The sequence below is a fragment of the Rhincodon typus genome, chromosome 9 (genome assembly GCF_021869965.1).
Source record: "Rhincodon typus isolate 14 chromosome 9, sRhiTyp1.1, whole genome shotgun sequence".
NCBI lineage: Eukaryota > Metazoa > Chordata > Chondrichthyes > Orectolobiformes > Rhincodontidae > Rhincodon > Rhincodon typus.
In genome coordinates this window covers 19884935-19890651 of record NC_063340.1, presented here as the reverse complement: position 1 = coordinate 19890651, position 5717 = coordinate 19884935, and positions in this window count along the sequence as shown.

Here is a 5717-nt window from a genome sequence, read left to right as displayed (position 1 = left end):
TCAAATTTTAATTTCTAATTTGGAAGCAACTTGGAAATGTTACTTAGAGTGGGTTTCTGTATAAAATGGAAAAATGTCACTGTATTGGAAGAGGGTGTGCTCTCTGTGTCACTATGTGAGTAGAGGAAGCAGCAACTAATTATAAATTGGCACTTTACTGAAGATGTGAAATCTCTGAAACTGTCAATGCTAACTAAATCAGAGTGATGATCCATAATACCACAAGCATGTGCAGGTGCTGTCAGTGAAGTCACCTGGCCACAACAGGTCGCTAATGTTGACATCCCAGACATCACCAGAGTGCAAATGGGTGGGCTGCAGTCTAGGGAGCAGGTGGAAGTGCAGGGTGAGGCTGATTTAGTGGACCCTCCCTGCCCCAGTCTCCTTGGCCACCGTTCCTTCGCTATGCTCACCTTGTAGCCCAGCATCTCCATGCACTGCACAGCCCAGACAGGGGCTCTTCCTGGACCCAGGAGGCCATGGCCAGGGTTGGAGCTGTTGCTGCGTCTGTTCCTCCCTGCCATCTTTTGGTTCCATCCTTATTACTGCTGACGATGGAGTGATCCACCTTCTTTACCAAGTTCATGTCATTGTCTCTCAATGGCCATTGGAATGGTGAAGCTGCTCAGGCTTCACTGCTGCAGCTGCCCTTTTAAGGCCTCACAATCTGTTTCACACTCTATTCAACATAATGATTCAGACCACCTAGTCTTGGATTTGTCCTCTTTGATTATACACCCTTCCTGTAGTGCCATTTTTGAGAAGGCTACTGGGTTTCCGTTGTTTCCAAACGTTATCAACCAGACCAACCCTCCTCAAAATATATTAAGAAGATAGCCTAGATCCTAACCTTTCTTATTTTAACGTCAAGTCCCAGGCGTTTCATTCCAGACGCAATTCAATTGGTCAAACGACCAATCTTGAAGCAAAACACACATTATTCATACACTATCGTTAAAATTCAACAACAGAAAGAAGAAATTGGAATAACAATTTAATAGAATAATAGATTATTTAACTACTGAACAATAACAGTAACATCCCATCAACACACCCTTGGCAAAGACAAATTCAATAAAATAGATTGTCTCACAGGCAATTCTCTAGTCCAGGAGGAAAATACATCAAGAGAAAACTCTGAGAAAGAGTAGCAGGGAGAGATGCACTGCGGCTTCCAAACTCAGCTTCAAGACCCCAGCAACTGTGGAACTGACCCTATCCATTCAGGCTGCTTTTATTGCTCCAAATGTAAAAAAAACAAGTCCTCACAAGCTGTTTACTTTATTAGCTAAGCAGCACATTGTTTTGCACTTCTGTCTCAATGACCTAATAGTATTATTACTAGACTATTAATCCAGAGACTCAGGTAATAGTTTGGGGAACCGGGTTCAAATCCTGCCACAGCAAATAGTGGAATCTGAAATCAATTAAGAAGGTCTAATAATAACCATGAAACCACCATCAATTGTTGTAAAAATCTATCTGATTTATTAATGTCCTTTAGGGAAGGAAATCTGTCATCCTTATTGGGTCTGGCCTACATGTGACTCCTGATCCACAGCAATGGGCCTCTGGACAATGAGGGATGGGCAATAAATGCTGACCTAGTCAGATATGCCCAATTCTGTAACTGAATTTTAAACAAAATTGTTATATTGTGGTGGCACAAGTGTCTCTTGGAAATGCTTCACTTACTTGGATTATTTTTATATATTCCAAAATCTATCTTCAGTTCTACCCATCTTTTATCTACAAGCTGTTCCTCAGAAATATCATCTGAAAGCTCAGTATTAGGTTTCAACTCATGTTGACAATACCCACTACTATTTCACCAATTCGCTAAACTCTGAAATTTTTGCTGAATTAACAGATTGCTGATTTGGCATAAATTACAGGGTAAGCAGAAATTTTCACCAAAAATCTTGGGAAGACAAAAACTATTGTTTTCAGTTTCTGTTCCAAACTGCATTCAATAACATACCAACTTCATCCCCTCCGGCAACTGTCTGAGACTAAACCAGATTGTTTGCAACCTTGATCTCATATATCATTTTTGTGCTGTTACTAAGACTGCGCATTTAAAACACTGTACTATCATCTCCTATCTCAGCTCATCTGCTGCTGAAATTTTCATTCAAAAGGATTTGACTATTTCAGCATATTCTTGGTTTATCTATCATGTTCTGTTTTAATTAAACTAACCTAATTAAGGATTAAACTTGAAGTCATCGAAAACTCAACTGTCTTTTTTGCTAACTCACACGAAGTTTGATTCACCCACTGTTCCTATGCTTGCTGATCTACTTTGGCTTGTGATTGAGCAACAACTTGATTTTAAAATTCTCGTCCTTGTTTTGAAGTGACTCCATGGCCTTGTTCCTCCTATCTGTGTAATTTTGTCCAACTGTACAACATTCCAAAATAACTGCATTCATCTAATTTTAGTTTCTTGTGTTTCTTCAAGTTTAATTATTGGTGACCTTGCCTTCAGTTATTTTGGCCCTGAATTCTGGAATATCCCCCACTTGCCTCTTTAGCACACTTTCCTCCTTAGGATGCTCCAGAAAACCTACCTCATGTACACAGTAACTCGTGCAGAAGATGTGGACAGGGTTCTAAGTAAATATTTTGTCTCTGTCTCTCCAGAGTGGTGGATAAACCTTCAGGAGTGTGTGAACTATATTATAGGTTGCTAAAGGAAGCCGAAGAAGAAATACTAGACATTCTGAGGAAGTTAGTCCCTCCAATATTTACCTTTTCATTATGCCCACCACTGAGGTAACATTTACGCCTATAATTATTTGGCCCATGCATCGTTTTTGAATAATGGCACAACATTTGTAGATCTCCAATCCTCTGGTACTTTGCCTACATCTTGTACTGAATTACTGGAATAAATATTGAGAGATAGGATTAATTGTTACTTGGAGAGGTATAGATTAATCACTGATAATTAGCATAGTTTTGTTAAGGGAAGGTCTTTGAATTGTAAAATTAACCAAGTTGTTTGAGCAATTAACAAGGAAGATTGATGACGTTAGTGCAGTGGAAGTTGTCTACATGGATTTTAGTAAGGTATTTGACAGACTGATATTTGGCAGTTTATTAAGTGAAATTAAAGCCCATGAATTGGTGAATTGGATTTAAAACTGGCTCAATGACAGGAAATATAGGGTAATGCTTGACCTTTTTAGGAATGGAAAAGTTTCCAGTGATGTTCCATAGGATTCAGTTTTAGGTTCTTTGCTGATTGTGGTACATTATTAATGATCAGAACAAATATAGAAGGCATGACTGAGAAATTTGCAAACAACATAAAAATTGGCTGGGTAGTTAATAGCGAAGAGGATGGCTGTCAACTGCAGGAAGATATCAATGGTTTGATTGAATCGGCAGAAAAATGGCAAATGGAATTCAATTTGGAGAAGTGCAAGGTTACACAGTTGGGAAAGGCAGCAAATCAATGTGTTCTGGTGCAACTTGACAAACCACCAGGGGACTCATGTACAAGCCACAATCATTTATTCCAGTTAACAAGGGAGACCCAGTTTTAAATGGTCTAAGACAGCAGTCTGCAGAGCCACAAACACTCATTCCTTGCATTCACCTTAAGTCATCCTTTACTCAATCCTAGTCTTGTCAACTTACAATCACATATTAAATGGATGTCCTGGCACCAGTTCACTTAGTTCCTCTGGTACATTCATCAGGCATTATACTTTATTTATTTAAGGACACACCCACCTTTATCTTACTGACTGCGTAGACTAGGCTGTGCCCTTGTTTCTATTATCTAGTCCCGGGCCTGGCCGTCTGCCCTCGTCTAATTCTTTACTCTATCTAGAGTACATTTGGTAATTTTCTGTTCTGCTATTTTCTGCTTACATCTTCTAATGGAAACCATTCAATCCTTTCAGTCCCCCCTTTTAATTCTTGCCTATCCCAAGGTATCCAACTTTGTACTATTGCCTTTCTCCCCTTATACATAACTGCCTGTGAATACTGGCCAGGTGTCAAGCTAAGAGTTGTAAAGTAAATGATCATGCCATCTCTACAGGTTCTGTAATATGGACTCTTGCCTTATCTGTCTAGCCCCACATTCCCTAAATCCCATATTCTTTGCCATCTCTTGTGTGTCCTCTTTTGTGGTGAACCAAGTACATAAAGTACGCAACCAATACTAATTGAATCATAACCAAAATATGGGAGGTGATTCTAATCCATGTGCGAATCTGTACATTCTCCAATTTCAAAGGTCTCCCCACCAGGTGGTGGTATCTATTTGCTCAATAGCATCAGCCAATGACCTAACTTGTCAGGTGTCCTAGTGAACTTGTGTCTAATATGTTCTATTCACATGTGGGGCCTCATTTCAGTCAACAATGGGATTTCAATGGAGAAATGTCACAGAATTTGTTTCAGGTTGTTTTTATTGCTTTCCTTCACCTCTAAGTTAACTGATTCTTTCCTGGAAATTTCCACCAGTTCTACCTTTCCCACCGTATATAGTACCCGTGGACACTATAGGACTACTATAGGACATGAACAATTGTTCCCATATCGGTACTTTTCTTGAGATGTAATAATGCAATATCTCCTTATTCACAGATATGCTACATAGGTTGGTTCCATTGCAGTTCATTGTCTAATTAGCTGTTGCATTTAACCTGCACCTTGCTTCTTTTGTCTCAGATATCAGATGAGGACACATTACCGAAGAGTTTTCTATACTGCATCTATCTAAAGTGGCGCTTACCATATCACCCTCTATTTCTACTGCATAACATGCAGTACCTTGTGTAATAAAACCCCATAATTACGCCAATATTTGCTACTCCATATTGAGCCCCTGTGCTGACAATCAGGCCTTATACCATGATTGGTTAAAAAGGTGCACATATATGTGTATTGCATTATCACATCATCCTCACAATTTTTTTCTCAGATTTTCCCATGTTTGCTCAAGCGCCCATGATCCAAAGATGCTGTAGACGTCATTCCTGACTGCAGAGTATAAGAATTTTTTCTCTATATTTATCAACCAGTTAATGGTCCATACATGACTCTCTAGTGCATTGCCCAAGCTCTGAATTATCCACGTCAGCTTGGTTAACTCTCCTGTTAACATTTCTAGTTTGCTGACCTGGTCACTAAATTATTTAGGCACAGACTATCCTTTGGGGTTTACAATGAAATGTTTCTGCCCAGTTATAGACAAGTATGCTGCAGGCAAACTGCAGAAAACTAACTGTCAATGTTATAGTTGTTGGTCTACCAAAGAAGGATCCGAGTGTTACTGAAGTAGAGTTTGTAAACTTTCAACACAGAACAGCAACTTCATTACTCATTCCTTCTCCTTCCATTTGCACAATGTTAAGAAAACTGTTACAAGTCATGCATAGCAGCTGGTTCACCAGAAGGTTAAGCTGCCCTGGATCAGGCAATAAGCAGTTCCATTGTACATTAACAGTCATTTATTGACAGGTACTCAGGAATTACTGGTGAGGCAGCTAGTTAGTATCCCCACAATACATGTAAATGCCATCAACATGATTCAATTTTTGCTGTGACTAATTCTTCTGAAAAAACATAAATCAGTCTATGACATGCTCCAATTGCAACCAGTGATTCCAGCATGACTTCCTTTTCCTATCTACACATGTGCAAGAATTTCTAAGTACTATCTCATCAGGTCCTGTACACTTAGAGGCAAAACT